Genomic DNA, 17,859 nt, shown 5'->3' with positions numbered 1-17,859 from the left:
TCTTAGTGAATATAATTGTAAATAGTATTTCAGCAAAATAAAATGTGCATTTGTAAACTTAAATGAAAAAAGATGTGTGTTTTTGTTGTTGTGTTTTTCCACAGTGAATTTTTACTCAGTTATTCTGATTAGATCTTGATATTTAAATCCACAACTTTATACCTTAGTGCAATTCTGCTGAATTACTTTTAAAAAATCACTACTCTGAAATTAATGCCAGAAATGGGGGAAAAAGTGTTGAAAACTGATATCCATGTGATTAATTATTTTAGAAATTGTCTAATGCTACCTATTGACATTGTTTGAGTTATCTGAAAACAATTCGTTCACATAATCGAAAATCTGAACTGTTAGAATTTTGTTGTTTTACAGAGAGACAGCAGATAAGACAACAGAAATTAACTCAAAAACTTTACTTAAATTCTTAAAGTTTGGTATAGAAAAAATATTTGTACTCTCCAAATAACACATATACAAATTTTACCTTTCCCCACACAAAGTAAGATAAAACAGACCAACAGTATATCCAACAGCATGTGCAATATGTCGTTGAGTCATTTGCACAAAAGATTCATTTTTGAAGGAAAGGTTAGGGTATGACATAGTAAGGGTAAACAGTGCTATAAGAAAAAACCATAGAGTCAAGTGACTTTGGACTTAAGGTAATCGATTACCTTAATCCACTGCTGCAGCTTTCTCGGTGTGTTGTAGTTTTGTGTTTGGTAATGTAAAAATAATGGGTGAGCCACAAAATTTTGTAACAGAAAGTTAAGATAAAATATAAGATCAGAGCTCATAATCAGTTAAATAATAATAATAATAATAATAATAATAATAATAATAATAATAATAATAATAATAATAATAATAATAATAATAATAATAATAATAATAATAAATATTTATATGTGGTGCCATATGAAGTAATCTAAGAAGAAAAATAAAGGAAATCGAGTATGAAGAATATGAATTTTCAGTTATCATTGGAATAATTGATTCAATTTCTTTGAATAAGACTTCAAATGTATTTCCCAAAGAAATTTGCATTTCTGATGGAATTAGTGTAAGATATGTATTGACAAAATCACCTTGTAGTTGGAAAGAATTACCTGAAAGAGTTAAAAAACAGAATTCTTGGTTAATAAAAAATAACCATCAGCTGAAGTGGGAAATTGGTTCACTATCTTTGGACAAACTAAGAAATTGGATGATAGAATCAACATGCAAATATCAATTATTACTCACCACAGGAAGAGAAAAATCAAAAACATTAATGAGGTTAATAGGGAGGCTTTTTCTTGATTTAAATGAAATTGGATGCCCAAAAGATGAAAACATAACGTGTACTTTTAAATGCTTTTGGAAACATAGCGAACGTTTGTGTGATTTTAATAATGCTCAAAAATATATGTATTGGTTTCAAGAAAATAAATATCCAACTCCTAATTTTACTACAGTAATAAATTCCCAAAGATCACCAGATGAAAATTAACTTTTAGATGAGAGTCGCATTGTCAAAAACTACATCATGTCAATTCCACAAGCATGGGACAAAGCTTTGAACAACAGTGCAAATTTATCAGTAAGAAGATTAAGGAACAACAAAAAATAGATTGTATTTTTCTATTTATGTATTATCTGTATGTTAGATTCAATAAATGCAATTCGTAAATAATATTTCATTCAAATAAAATGTGTAAATTTAAATGAACAAATTGGGTATCATTGATGTGTTATACAATTTTAGTAAGACGAAAACAATTTTTTTTCCTTGTTGAATTTCATGCCACAAACTAACCAGAGATTTTTTTTTGAAAATCTACTCAGTGAAACTGTCTCAACTCTTGGAAGCAAAAGAAAATGGGTATTAAATTAATAGGCAGAATTTTAGTGGAGAATATTACGCCTGAAAAGTGAGAAAAAAAATAAAAATGTATCGTAGCATGCAGACAATAAATGAATCAACATGCATATATCAAATAATACTCGTCATTGGAAGAGAAAAATAAAATGACTCGTTCTTTATTTAAATGATACCAAATGATGAAAACAATATGTGCATGAATTTCAAAACTTTGAAAAAGCTGATGAATTTCTTGTTTGCTGTGATCATAAGTATTTATTTGAGGGTAAACGTTATTTTTTCTTCACAATTTTTCTTTCTTTCTTTCTTTCTTACTTTATGAGCTAATTTTCCTTTGAAATAAGAATAAATAATTATATACTTGTATTAGAAAGAATATCTAATATAATAATTGAGTTTAAAAAAAATATATATATATATATATATATAAAATATCTTTATTGTGAAATTAATGTCGTGCTGAGAGGACTACAGTCAATTGGGACTAATGGAAATAAATTTTACATAGTTGAACTATGTAAAAACCATAGTTCAACTTGTTTTGAAATGTCACATGGATAAAAATCACATGAATTACACGTAAGCACCAGTGACAAATCATACACTATGAACATCAGCGCAAATGGTAAATCAGAAGAATAAGAAAAAAAAGATACTGTGTTTTTTCACTTTATTTAATTTCTGTATGTTAGATTCAGGAAATACAATTTGTTAATAATATTAGAGTCAAATAAAAGGTAACATAGAAATTAACAAAATGTATATTATGTAGCTAATATTCATTTGAAATAATAAGAAATAACTATTTATTTGTTGTGCTGGCAAAAGAGTTTCTGAACGAAAACGCTGTGGAGAGTTCAAAACCTTGTTTGTCTCATATCCGTTACTTAAAATTATAATGCTAAAGAAAAAGAAAATAAATGAAATAAATTTCAGTTTTACAGAAATAGGGTAAGAGCACAAGGTATCGAAGGTAAAATTAATAGTCAATATTGGTTTTAAAAAAATAAATGTAAACATTAATTTACTACAGCAATACTTTCTCACTGGAAGGAAGAGTTCCAACCTAAACACATGATATCTCACCTACAGCAAATTTTCGACCGGGTAAGAGAGATATCATTAAGATAAGACTTAATGAGAAATCTACAGTGTTGGAAAATAAATTCACATACATTTTATTTATTTATTAATTTTACTCAGTTATTCAATTAGAATATGTAGTTAAGCTGAATTTTAAAAGTAATATAGAGAAAATAACCATTCAATTGAAAATAAAATCATTTCACTTGTCACAATTCTATACTAGCAGCACTCTAAAATCGAAAAAACAGGAAATAAAACATACTCTCAACAAAACGGCGCATAGACTTTCAACCAAGCTTGGGAAAACATAGCATGGGCAACTGTGGGAATGAATTGATACAAAAAACCAATCGGGTAGTAATCTAAATTAAGTAGTCAACTAGCTTTTCTGTTTCTCCTCAAGATGGGCTGTGTATTAAGGGTAAATATTAAGAATAGTGATCAGAGCTTATTCCACCTTTACCATGAGTTGCCTTGACTTGCACTACTTTGAGGGTCAGCTAGACTTGCAATACGTGCAGGTGCAAACTTGACTTATATATATTTGTTTGTTTGCTAACTTGTGATATGGAGTAAAAACAAGTTTAAAATAGCTTGGTATCTTTAACATTTATTATACCCAAGGTAAATTACTTTCTACATTTATATCTCATCCTGAGATTTTTTTAATAAGGTTAAAACACCTCATGGTAACTTGTTCTGGTAATATACTTATTAGCCCTGTATTGCTAAAATCTTGGTATGGACTTGCCTTTTTAGGATTTCCAGGGTAACAAATGGCAATGCTGTAGCCAATGAAGTTTTAACTGAGGCTCGGCTATTGCCGATACCCAGCCATGACTAGAGCTTTTTAGCTCAATAACATCCCACCCACACAGATTTTCTTCATTCAGATGACGGGATAAAGAGTCAAGGACTCAGTCCATCGCCCAGTTCTTATAAGAACTATAAATCTTGGTATTTCTATTTCTAGCCTGGCTCCCACTGATGAGATCTCGATAGGGGTCGGAACTGGTGGGGGATGGATGTGAGAGGCTCTGCTTGGGGATAGGTTTTTGCATGTCTCTGAGTAGGACCACCGCTGAGATTATGGCTCTGGCTGGTGGTGGGGTGAGCCTGCCACTGGGTAGAGCTAATACTGAGAAGTTCTTCTCGGTGATGGGGTGAGCCTGTCAGTGAGTGGAACAACGCTGAGTTGGATGGTCTTTCGGCCACTATGGTGTGGTCTAGGGATCATCCTGATTTTTAGAGAGGTCTTTACTTAAATACACCTAAATAAAGGTTGAAACCGGTCTGGGTAATGGCCCATTGCCTTTAATGCATAGCATCATACATTTCCTCAAGGAGATGGTCTGTGCATTAAGGGTAAAGGTAAATATTAAGAACAGTGATCAGAGCTTATTCTACCTTTCCCAAGAGTTGCCTTGGACTTGCAGTACATGCAGGGTCAGCTAGACTTGCAGGTGCAAACTTGACTTAAATATATATATATATATATAATATATATATATATATATATATATATATATATATATATATATATATATATATATATATTTATATATTATATATATAAATATTTATATATATAAATATTTAATATATATAATATATATAATATATAATATATAAATAATAAATATATAAATATTTATATTTATATATATATTAGTTTAAAATCGCTTGGCATCTTTAACAAGCTTTTCTGGTTATTTACAGAAATATCTTTCAACTCCTATGTTTTTTGTGCTTTGAATATATGTTTTCCCCAGTAACCTATAATGAGAAAGTCAACTGCATTTTCAGACTTGTATTTGTGTTCTGTGCGGTGAATATATGTTAGAAATCAACAATTTGGAATATTCAGAAAACCTAGATAGTACGAAGATGTTCCCATTCTGGAAAGAAATGTAAGTTAATTTTTTTTAACTTAAACATAACAATTGATAATTGTAATTTCAATAATCACTGCTCGTATGTTTTAGTAAACGTAATTCTAATACTAAATAATTTTTTTCATAAGAATAACCACAGGGTTCATATTAGAGTATCAACATGTATACATTAGCGACTTTTCATTTCTAATGTGTGTGTGTGTTTGAGGGACACCAGCATATAATTAAATTATTCAGAAAAGCCAATCACTGCCGCCATCACCACTCTACTCTAAGAATTACCACCCTTTAACACTTTCATTGCCAAGCTGAAAATTGGAATTTCGTGTGGTGGCCAAATTGTTTTTATTTTTTTTATTTAGTTAGCGACGTCCACGCGATAACGCATTTGGTCAGACCTCGTATCGCGCGATATCGCGTGATTGGCAATGAACATGTTAACAAGAAAGAAATACCTCAGAATGTATTGGAAAATTAGTATGGCCATCAATAGACAACCAAAGACAAAAGATCACAGAAGGGGGGCCCCAGCGAAATTTCAAACATTCCAAAATTAATCTTATCACTATCCATCACCCATAATGCCATATGCAAACCATTTACTTATCTACTAATCATAACAATACAAATCCAGGACACAGACATCGCTTCCCCCATTCACCCTACCCCTGTTTTGTTCATTGTATCCCACCAATCACGACACGAATCCTTATCAACTAAAAAATCTTCCTTTTCCATTCAAAACAATAACGTCACTTATTTACAACTAACAATAACGTCACTTATTTACATCTGATAACAACACACATTCAGGACAGTGACGTCGCTTCCCCCGTTCACCCTACCCCTCTTTTGTTCAGAGTGTCCCACCAATCACAACACGAATCCTTATCTCTAACCTTTTCCATTCAAATCAATAACGTCACTTATTTACAACTAACAATGACGTTACTTATTTACAAGTAACGAATGATGTCACTTGTTTACATCTGATAACAACACACATTTACATCAGATTCTTAACAAACAATCACGTCACGATTCCTTATCTTATCTTGATCTTGATCTTGTCAGAAGTGCCCCTACTACCCACAATTCCATATGCGGACCAAAACACATGCAACCATCCAATATGCCCCCAGGGAAATTCCAAACATTCGAAATCCATGACGTTACGCACACAATGACGTCATCATCTCAACAAACAAACACGTTACGATTCCCTATCCTATCTTGATCTTGATCTTGTTCAGAGTGGCCGGACTACTACTGGTACCAATACTAACATTCTTAAGTCACATGTTTTCCTTTACAACAGTTTTCCGAAAAAGTTCCTTATTCATTGTAATTCTTTACTCTCAGTAATTCAGCAAGTCACTTCCTATTTTACTGAGGCGAAAGTTTTCTTAAAATCTACAAAGCAAGAATGCGTATAGCGTACAGTTTTTGGTTTATGAACTGGTTAAGCTTCAAACACATGGCATCAAGAAATACAGTTGCTCATGCGTGAAAATAGGGAAAGACAAAAGCGTTTGATGTCCAATATTTTATATTTCTATGAGCACAGAAGCTTTCCGTCAATATTGCTAGAAATATGTTTAGTATTTGTTTATTTATAGCAAAATATGATCTGTTTAATATAGAGTATGATATGATATTTGTTGAGAGTTTTTCACTTGGTTATATTATAAATTAAAGAAACCAAGAAATTATATACTTGGTTTAATCCATTATCCAAGTGTAAGCAAACAAAGTTTGCGGCTGAAGTATCTTTCAGGACTGGGGCAACTCGTGGCAAAGGTGGTACGACATCACATCATTTGCCTTAGTATCCCATAATGCAAAGCACATCTCCTTGCGGACATGTAAGGAAAATATGACTTTTGCATTGCTTCAACCTTGGTATCTAACCTCCGGGTCCTGGCTCCCACTGATGAGACCTCAATAAAGGTCGAATCCGGTCTGGGTAGTGACCCTTCCCACAGCGTATAGCATTATACATGCTGCAAGGAGATGTGCTTTGCATTATGGGATACTAAGGCAAGTGATGTGAAGTCATACCACCTTTGCCACGGTTTCCCTCAGTCCTGAAAGATATTTCAGGTGCAAACTTTGTTTGCTTACACTTGGATAAAGGATTAAATCATGTATATAATTTCTTGGTATCTTTAATTTATTGAGTATCATATGTTCGTGATTATGCTAATAATAAGATAAATCGCTTGTTTTACATAACAAATATTGAACACCGTTTTTATGCCACTTTAGTCCTGCAATAATAATGCAAGTGACAATTGTTTGTTTTTTTTTTTTGGCGGTGATACTTGTTCATATAGAGTAGTTAATAGTTAAGATGATAATAGTTAAGATGAAATGATATATACAGGTAAACGTTCTATGCTGTATATAATGGTTTGGACTTCCGAATGATATATTTAGAGGTAAGAATTTTTCCTTTTGTCTATTTTTGTGATTACACATTGCTTAGCTGGTAGACTCTTGCGTGAATCTGAGGGATTTGTCAATAGACCACCCTCCTAGATCGTCAGGAATAAGACATCGGAATCATCCCTCATTGTACACAAGGATGGAGAATGTAAAAGATATCAAGGACGCCATTCAACAGTTAAACAAAGATATGCCAATTGACATTCTCAAATTCATCCTAAAGAAATTTGAAACAGATTATCCTGGTTGCTTGAATCTCTTCACTCAAGTAAATGACACTGTGATTTGGACATCGAGGAAGACATTACACCTGTTCCACCTACAAAGACTCCCCGACAGTTCGATTGTTCACAGGAGGAACAATCTAATAAAATACGCAGGACATCGGAAGGTGGAATGGAAGATGACGTAACAACTCATCAAAATCAGAACACCCAAAATAGAAAAGAAAAGGTCCCTCCAGTTATCCTTCGAGGTAAAAATAAATGGACCTGTCTCATGATCCCTACGAAAACAAAATATCAATTTCTCCTGGGCACGAACTGTCACAGATTATCGCATGATGACGAAAAGACTGCACAACTATAAATTGCCCTTCCACACCTTTGCGCTAGCAAACGAGAAGAACTTAAAAGTAGTTCTAAGAGGAGTGGCTGAGGGCATCACAACTGATGAGATCACAGCTGACCTCATCAATGAAGGATTGACCCCAATCAAAGTCAGTAGAATGTTGAGGTCAAATAAAATACCAATGCCACTGGTGTTGGTCGAAACCTCCAACACACAAAAAAGAATCTATGAAGTTACCGACATTTGTAAGCTTAAAATTACAACCGAACCTCTAAGGAAGAACGCATCGGCAGAGCAGTGCCACAGATACCAGCGGTTTGGGCATGCCCAAAAACTGTGCAGAGCTGCCTACAGATGCCTAAAATGCGGTGAGGGTCACCAAACAAACTCCTGCACCAAGCCTAGATCCACACCTGCCTGCTGTGCCAATTGTAGAGGACCACATCCCTCTAATTACAAGGGATGCCTTTTCCATCCAAAAAACCGTGGATCAACAAGAACTAACCACGCTCCTCCAAGCAATGACACAAACAACAAGCAGGTCGCCCTCCAGATCACAATACCTCATATTCGGCAGCACAGGAAGGCACTCGACCTTCATCCATGTCCAAATCATATGCGGAAGCGGTAAGAACCCAGATTCCTTCATCGCAAGAGCGAACAAGCTCTAATCTCACATTAGCTTTAACCTCGTTGCTTACAACAATGCTGCATGAATTCAGCAAAACAAGTACCTCACCATCTTCCAGAAAGAGATTCTATCTAGAAACCCAATCCATATTAACAGCTCTCTATAATATTTAAAAAATTTATTTAAACCAAATTCTCTCATGATGACAGCATGGAATGCCAATGGCTTAACAAATAAAATTCTCGAGCTGCAAGAATTCGTAAAAAGATACAATCCAGACATAACCTTGATTAGAGAATCGCACCTCAGACCATCAAACAACTCAAAACTAAGAGGTTATATTTTATATAGGAGACAGACAGACTTAACTCTAGTGGAGGTGGCACAACTATTTTTATTAAAAATTATTTAAGCCACAACTCGCTGACCAACCGCCAAACTCTAAACCTTGAGGTGACAGGTGTGGAGCTGCACACTAATAACGCATGCAAACTCAAAATCTACGCAGCGTACAATCCTTCCAGCATTCCACTATTGACAGCAGACTTAGACTCCATCCTCGGCTCCACGGATTCCATAATTAGAGCAGGAGACCTAAACTCCAAACATACGGCTTGGTTCAGTTCGTCAATCAACTCCAAAGGCCGTACCATATTTAACTACACGTCATTCAACTCATCAATAGTAGCTGGACCCACTGAGCCCACCCACTACAGCCCATCCAGAAGTTCTGATGTATTAGACATAGTTATCCTCAAAAACATCAAATATCAATACCAGCTGGAGACAGTAGAAGAGCTTAACTCAGATCATAATCCCATCCTGCTCAGGTTAGGACTTCAAGATCAGCTCTCTCCCCATCATTCTTTCTTACCATGTAACAAGCTCTGTAAGGTTCTCCCAGTCCACATCGGTCCACCCCCTGTCATTCGTAAAAAAGAAGAAATAAGCCAAGCTCTAAGCAATTTAACTAGGCAAATCAACACAGCAATAGCATCAGCCACTCAAACCACTGTCTTCCACACTTCCAACTGGATCCCAGAAGAGAAAATGGACCTGATTAGGGCCAAAAATAAAGCCAGAAAGCGATATCACAACACCAGAGCCCTGCAGGACAAAACAACCTGAACAGACAGGTTCGAGAAGCCGTCCAGATGCACAGGAATTCCAAATGGGAATCCAAACTCAGGGAAATCAACCCAGAAGATAATTCCATGTGGAAGTTTGTAAAATCTCTTCGTACCAAAAGACAACCACTTCTTTGAAGACCAATCTTGGAATTGCACACTCAGATGAAGAAAAAGTAGAAGCCCTAATTGACAATCTGGAAAATCAATGCAGCCCATCTTGCGTAAACTTAAATATCAATCTTATTTACAAAGTTCATGGTAAAGTTAGAAATGCACTAAGACAGCCTAAGGATGATTCAGAAACCATCGCTCCCACATCTCCAACAGAAATAACAAATATTATTTCCCATCTGAAGAATATAAAAGCTCCTGGCCCTGACGGCATTACCAAGAGAATAATAAAGCTACTCCCACGGAAAGCCCTAATTCATCTAGCTAATATTACCAATTCCATTTTAAGATTCCAGTAGTTTCCCACAGATTGGAAAATCGCGGATATTATACCTCTGAAAAAGCCTGGTAATAACCCACAACTTTCCCAAAGCTACAGGACCATCCGTCTTCTTTCCTCTCTTGGCAAAATAATAGAAAAGGCCATTCTATCAAGACTACAATCAGCAGTGGACAAACAGAAAATAAACCCAAATGAGCAATTTGGGTTTCGCAAAGCTAACAACACAGTACAACAAATTCACTGACTAACAGAACATATCATTCATGATTTTAACTGGCACCTTCACACTGGTGCTGTATTTTTGGATGTTACCAAGGCCTTTGATAAGGTCTAGTGAAACTCATATATTGATGAAAGATACATGCAAGTAAAACTCAACGCAATTGTGTCATCAAGGCGCAAAATTCTGGCGGGAGTACCTAAGGGTTCTCTTCTGGCTCCAATACTTTTCACAACTTACATGGCAGATATTCCTCTCAATTCAAGAACAACTACTACTGCCCTTTATGCCGACGACACCGCTATTCTAGCTAGATCACTCAGCCCTCGCTTAGCAATCACTAGACTCCAAGGAAGTCAATGAGCTAGCAAACTGGTTCACCAACTGGAGGATTCAAGTGAACATCTTCAAAAGCTCAGCCATGCTGTTTTCAAGAAGAAAGGTCTGCAACAAAGACGACATCCTGACCTCTGTCATAAGATGCCATGGCAATCAGAGACCAAATATCTTGCGGTATTAATGGATAAGAAACTCCTTTTTAACAAGCACATCAATCTCATTGGCTCCAAATCTTCCAAAGTAATAGCACAGCTCTACCTATTAATCAACCGCAAGAGCAAATTGAACCTACATAATAAATTGCTTCTTTACCGGATGGTAATACGTCCAGTCATTACCTACGCTTCTCCAGCATGGAGTCACACTTCAAGATCAAACATTTCGAAATTGCAGAGAATCTAAAGCAAATACCTTAGGATGATCCTGGATGCACCGTGGTTCATCGGAAATTCACAGATTCACCGAGAAACCGGCATTCCATACATCTCCTCCTTTCTTCGTAATCTTGCAGAAAAATCCTTCGTGAAGTCAAGTTCACATTCAAACCCACTAATCGTACAAGCTGTCAATTACAATGAGACTGATTACTACAAACACAAAAGACCGAAGGCTATTCTTCTCTCAACTGATCATAGCTAACACAACTGTCCTCAGAGGGCGAGCTTAACTGCTCACAGACCTCCCATTCCCAAACAACTTCATTAAAGATAAAGGGGAATATGAAAAGCACTAGTGCTTCACCCATCCTGTCAGTAATGTTAATGGTAATGGTTAAAAACTGATAATTGAACAATATTTCACCAAATGGCGACTCAACATAAATCCTCAGAAAAGCGTAGCCGTACTGTTCGCCAGAAGATCAATGCTTCCTACTGGACACGTTCTCCTGTTTAACACAGAAATCCCTTGGCAGTCTGAGATCAAATATCTTGGCATATTGTTGGAGAGAAAATTGACTTTCAGCTCCCATATTAAGTCTCAATGTTTAAAGATATCAAGAATCATTGCACAGGTCTATCCTCTAATAAACAGAAACAGCAAATTGAGCACCAGAATCAAACTACTTATATATAAATTGATGATTCGTCCTATACTCATCTATGCTTCTCCGGCTTGGAGTCATACTGCTAATACTAAAATCCTCACTACAACGTGTGCAGAATAAATGTCTCAGAATAATCCTGAATGCAACATGGTTCATACGCACTGTGCAACTTCACCGGGACACATAAGTCCCCTATGTTTATACCCTCATGCAGACTATAGTAACTAAGTTATTTTCAATAGCATCTATACATCCTAATAATCTAATTCAACTAGCTGAAAATTACGACGCAACAGATTACACCAAGTACAAAAGATCAAAAGCTATTTTTAACTGCTACCTCAATAATTAATCCTCAGGCCCACTCAGGGCGAGCAACTCATTAATATTTTTACTCTCACAGTTTTCCTCATCAGACAGCAGGGAATATGAAAAACATCTGCTTCACCCTTAAGCCAATAAAGTGGAAAGTTCAAAAGAATCGACCGTGAGATGCGGTGATTAATACCCTTGGAGGGTAATGGATGGCAATGCTGTAGCCAATGAAGTTCTAACTGAGGCTCGGCTATTGCCGTTACCCTCCTGCCATGATCAGAGCTTTAATAGCTCAATAATTTATCCCTACACTGTCCTCTACAGATAGCGGGGAATATGAAATGCATTCTTGCCTCGTCCCTTTAAGCCAGTCCTTTTAAGGACTTAAGGACAAACCTGTTCATCTACCACCTAAATAAAGAAATATATTCATAAACATTCTTTCCCCGTCATGGGATTCGACGAATGACGTTGTTAATTGTTAAATGCTGTCCACCTAGGTAACATTGACTCAACGAAATTAACTAAATTCATACGTGTACCAGGATGTACAAATAAATTAAAACTAAGACGTTTTCAAGGTTAAAACGAGTTTATTGAGGTTTACATAATTTGTTTATTACGATTTTAGCAATATAATGTCATTGATAAGATCACCAAAAGAAAAAAAAAACGAATAACTTTTCAGTCAATAATTTGCTAACAGTGGACAAATCTAAGAACCATTTTGTGTTGGTCATTACATACTGATCTCATCAATATAAACAATAATTATCTTCATGCTACAGACTTGCTACGTGTAAAAACACTTGAGTCAGCACGCTATTTTAACTCTAACAGGAAAGTTTTCGAAAACGTAAACAAACCAAAGAAATTTATTCATTCGTGAACAATTAACATTCTGAATCCTTTAATTCTGTCTAATCCCCTGGTAATTACTTAAGGTCACATAGTTACGAAAACACGGATTTGGATTAAATGAACCATAAAGCCATGGGTGAATTATTGACGACGTTTTTCTTTTCTTTCAAAACAGTAGGATTTTCCTTGAGAAACTTACCAAACCAGGTGATAAACCTCAAAGAATTTTACTACTTTAGGAATGATCCTATTTAAATCATTAGGAGTTGCATAATGCATCGCATTACTCCGTGAAACTTGCTACCAATTATTCCACAGACAGATCCCCTACAGCGCCATAAAACAACCCTTCCTATTTTCTCACATCCCTTCTGTTTCTTTCCCCACCCCCTTTATTCATTTTATCTCTCACTCTCTCTTTTCTACGATACGCGTACAAGCCACTATCTGCTGTTAATTATGCTGCTTATGATTTGCGCATTCATTCCTTGCTCCAAACCCTCCCCCCAAGTTCATTATGATCAGAATTATAATTAGCGCTCTTTATCTGATCAGTAATTAACTCTCTTGCGCCGTCAGCGCCTCCCAGCGTCAGAAATATGATGTACGCTATTTCTTTGCAAGATGAGGCCACTGGCAGATCTTTTATCTGGACATTAGTATTAGTCAGTGCGTAGCCCCGCTGAGCGTGATAGCCAAAGTAAGGCCATTGACAACCCTACGACACTGAGGAGGTCAATAACATACCGACAACTATAAAATGGTGCGCGCACACTCATTTCTCTTGTTTCGGACACATTTATCGAAGCTCATTGTCATTGTAAGTCTTATCAAAGCCACCATCACGCAGGCTATACTGTAGATCCCTTATCGTAAGGGGATGTGGAGGGTTGAGTAAGTTTCGGGGTTGTGGGACAATCTCTTAAGGAAACAGGTTCACTGGCTGGGCGTTTCCCGTGTTTGATCGCATGCTGGAGATAAGATTTCGGTCTTATCTGGGACGGGAGAGCAGCTGTCCTTCACAGAAAATCCGGTTTTCGGACCGGATTTTTTGACGACAATGTCGTACGTCTTCTCGTAAAGCTAACGAAACGACTCAAGTTATGTGTCATATTATTAGAGTTGTTTTCGTTACTCTTTGCTAATGTTGCTTCAATAAATCAAAACATATCAAAGATTAATCGGAATTAAGAAAAAAAAAGTGATTAATCTTCAATTGCATAGTGTATTGCCATAAACAACCACATTATAGATCGCAAGAATTTCCATTTTGTATTCTAACAGATTATAGCACCATCATCTCCTTTCATCAGAAAATAAAATCAAATGGAACGAATTCCTCTTCTATTTTTATCTTGATTTTTGTTATTACTTATTCATTTCATATCCATTTATCGGTGAATGATGTTTATTTATTAGAATGTCTGCAGCAATTTTTCTGTAAGATAGGTTTTTCTAATCTGGAAATAGAGGATAAAGAAGAATTCAATTATGGCAATTGCAATAAATTAGAACATCTTTAAACTTAAAAACTTCTATGTTTCTTTTTAGTAGTATTAAAATTTTATATTGATTATAGGTATGTTTTAAATAAAAATAAGAGTAATTTAATTTCTTTATACACTTTTTTATTTTTTTAATAGTAACCATACGAATTTTTCATTATTTTTTATTTATTTTTTTTGAATTTATTTTAATTTCTTTTTTAACGGTAATTTCTTCATGGTATGTGCAATACTTAATTTTTTCAATCAATGTAAATAAAAAATATGTGGTTCAAATGAAGAGAAATGTAGGTAATGATCTGTATGAATGAGCTTCCGGTTATACGCTAAGAGAGAGGCTTCATTCTGCTTCTTTCGAAATTAAAACATCTAGGGAAGATAAATTTCCTTCATTTTCAAGTTCTAAAGTGAATTTAATTTTAGGAAGGAAGGAGGTAATAGATGAAAGAAAATCGTGTAACTCAGCCACACTGCACTTCCAGATTATAAATATGTCCACGTATGTCCAGCAATGTGACGTTTTTCGATTTGTAGATAGCAGAAAATCTTTTTCAAAGTTTTCCATGAATAAGTCAGCATATAGAAGATATAGAGGGCTTCCCATTGAAAGGCCGGAATAGTTGTCGACCGTACCAGATGTTCTTTGGCTCCTTTCCGTTCAGAATATATTAAATCATATGATCTCGTAAACTATTGTTAGTGTTTGCGCTAATAAAGTAACCAAATACAATAATAAATAATAAACTAGAAACTCACCGTCAAACACCACATTATTAATATGATCAGCGATCTCTTATCAACATCCACAAAGATTAACGTAAAGTAGGTATCCCTCCGCGTGTGGTGGCAGGAATAATAATAGCTCCACTGCAGCCAATGCATGTCGTACGAGGCGACTAAAATGGGTACCCAGGGAGGGTAATGGATGGCAATGCTGTAGCCAATGAAGTTCTAACTGAGGCTGGCTATTGCTGTTACCCTCCTGCCATGATCACAGCTTCATATAGCTCAATAATACCCTATCCTTACACTGTCCTTTACAGAGATAACGGGGAATATGAAAAGCATTCTTGCTTCGCCATCTAGCCAGTCCTTTTTAGGACTTTCAGGAACATAAAGTAATTGTTGAAAATCGTAGGAACAACACTTCCATTAGTCTAAATGCTCCACAACAAAATCGTTTCTCAATGGTTAAACTGTTTTCGTGATATCATGAACGTCAATGTGTCCCCAGTTTCACCTTAGCGAACATTTAGCAACGACCTAATGATGTATCTGCTTATCTCGTATTCACTCAATTAGATATGACCTCATGTCCTGTACTATTTCCATAATATTTGCTGAATATTAAATCTTCAAATATCGTTCTATAGAAATGCGAAGTCATTACTGGTAGCCTCCCACTAATAAAGAAGTTATATGAAAATCTAAACACAAAAAATTTGGAAAAACTCAGTATGTCAGTGAACGTGTGACAACAGTTGATTTTGCAAGGAGTAGGCCTAACTGGCTGGGAATCCATACCCTGATGATCATCGATATCGTTTTAATTACTGGTGGTTTTAGCTCATTCAACTAATGGCATTTTTTTTTTTGAATTTTAAATAAGACAATTAAATATAAACCAGTATTAATTTCGTTACGAAAAACGGGTTGACGGGATCTGGTTCATGTCCCAACATTTTAATCTTTTATCTTGGTACAGAGCCTGGACTTCTGTGCCATACCTTATCAAGAAGTTCAGATCCTAAGACTTAGTTATTCCAAATCAGAATCGGAAAATACGTTGTTCACAGCATTGGCATTGAGTCTTCAGTCTCAAATTTCGTAAGCAGCAGTCTTACATATAATAATAATAATTATAATATAATTAAACATAAAATAAAGAACAAGATTATGAGTAATAAAAGAGAAAAAAAAAGTATTTATTTAAAACAAGGAAGTCAAATAAAGAATGAGCTTATTGGGGAAAACAATAAAGTAGATAATATAATTTCCCTTAACAAGGAAAGTGAATTTCTGTTGAGGTTGGATTACGTTAGAGGCAACTAAGGCTATGTTCAGATAATTACTTTATTTCATTCATTGCTCTTGTTTTTCTGGTTAGAGCAAGACAAGTATTTCCTCTATCCGGAAACATAAAAATCCTCAAAAATTTATCGAAAGAGGCGAAAACATTACACCGTATTTCAATAGAAATAAGATTTTTTGTATAAAGCTTTGATAGAAGAAAAAATGGGGTGTTTAGTTTGCATCAAAATATTCAGTTAAATTTAAAGAATTTTAAGAATTTTTAGTGAATTCTTTCTAAACATTTTTATATAAATGTAATTTAATAAAAAAATATATTAATAAATAAGGTAATCTCCTCTATTCTGTATTATATATACACACATTTATATCTACCTATCTATTACAATGTCATTCATATTCGTAACTCTTTCGGTCTTTTAGAAATCAGTTTCAATATTTTAATATTCACCATAATAATTTTATTTGGTTATCAGCTACTTAACCTTTGATTTAAGTTTAATCATTTTGCTCATCTTTGCCTTGTCAGCTAATCTAATGGTAGACAGATTCTTTTAAAAGAGAAATTCCTGGACGATATATGTATATATATATTTTAAATTTTTCATCTGTGCTATTCAGATAACGCATTAGAAAAAAAAAAAAAAAACAGGTTGCACAATACGTTACTGTAATGAATAGTACAACCGCAAACATTTTTGTTGTTTTTTTATAATAAAAAATTGCTGGAATATCTTAACAGAATTTTCGTATGAAAATAAAATTAAAAGTTTCCAGTTAATTTTATATTTAAATTATTAATTACATTAAATTATATTTAATTCTTATTAATAAATTCTAATTTCAATTATATCAGATTAAATTAATATACTTTAATTGATGGTTTTAAAGGTAAATCTTAGTGCATAATAACATGCATTACAGTAATCTATTTATATCAATATTTTTTAAAACAATCAGAATAATCATGACAATTTAGTTGCATGTGGAGGTGAGTATTTGATTTCGTGCAAAACTTTATATCACTAAATAATAAAAATAATTTCAATAAAAAACTCTAAGACTTAAGACTTATTCATAACCTATATAATATATAGGTTATGAATAAGTTAGAACAATAGTAGTCTATTGTTCTTTTTCTTGCAGTTTTTATGAACATTTTCCATATTTTATTTAATTATTATTTGTTTATTTCTTAAAAATAAAATCTACGTCCTCATGAGTGTATCTTCTATCTCATCAACCTCTTTTATTTCGAAGCAAAAAAAAAAAAAAAAACATATCGATTGCATTGTTTTGTTCTTACAAGATTAGAATTCTATCGTAAACCTATCTTCTTTAAGAAATAAATTATCTTATTGAAAAGTCAGAATTGTGATCACTATCGATCTAATTTTACGACTAAGGACAAATTACTGACATCTAGTCATATCTCCACCTTGAAACAGATTTTTAACTGCGCCGT

At 34.4% G+C, this 17,859-nt stretch overlaps 1 long non-coding RNA gene across 1 annotated transcript in view; it reads left to right on the top strand.

Annotated features, from left to right (window-relative positions):
* LOC150103405 (uncharacterized) overlaps positions 1-17,859 on the top strand; it is a 52,429-nt gene that overhangs the window by 20,699 nt on the left and 13,871 nt on the right. The window contains exon 2 of the long non-coding RNA XR_016548837.1: positions 4,670-4,860. This is a non-coding gene — a long non-coding RNA (uncharacterized LOC150103405). The remainder of the gene's footprint in view (positions 1-4,669; positions 4,861-17,859) is intronic.

This window comes from Typopeltis vanoorti, chromosome 9 (genome assembly GCF_054136105.1).
Source record: "Typopeltis vanoorti isolate ZY-2024b chromosome 9, IOZ_Tvanoo_1.0, whole genome shotgun sequence".
In the NCBI taxonomy this organism is placed as follows: domain Eukaryota; kingdom Metazoa; phylum Arthropoda; class Arachnida; order Uropygi; family Thelyphonidae; genus Typopeltis; species Typopeltis vanoorti.
The sequence above is the reverse complement of the archived record's forward strand: the minus strand, read 5'-3'. Positions and strand labels throughout refer to the sequence as shown.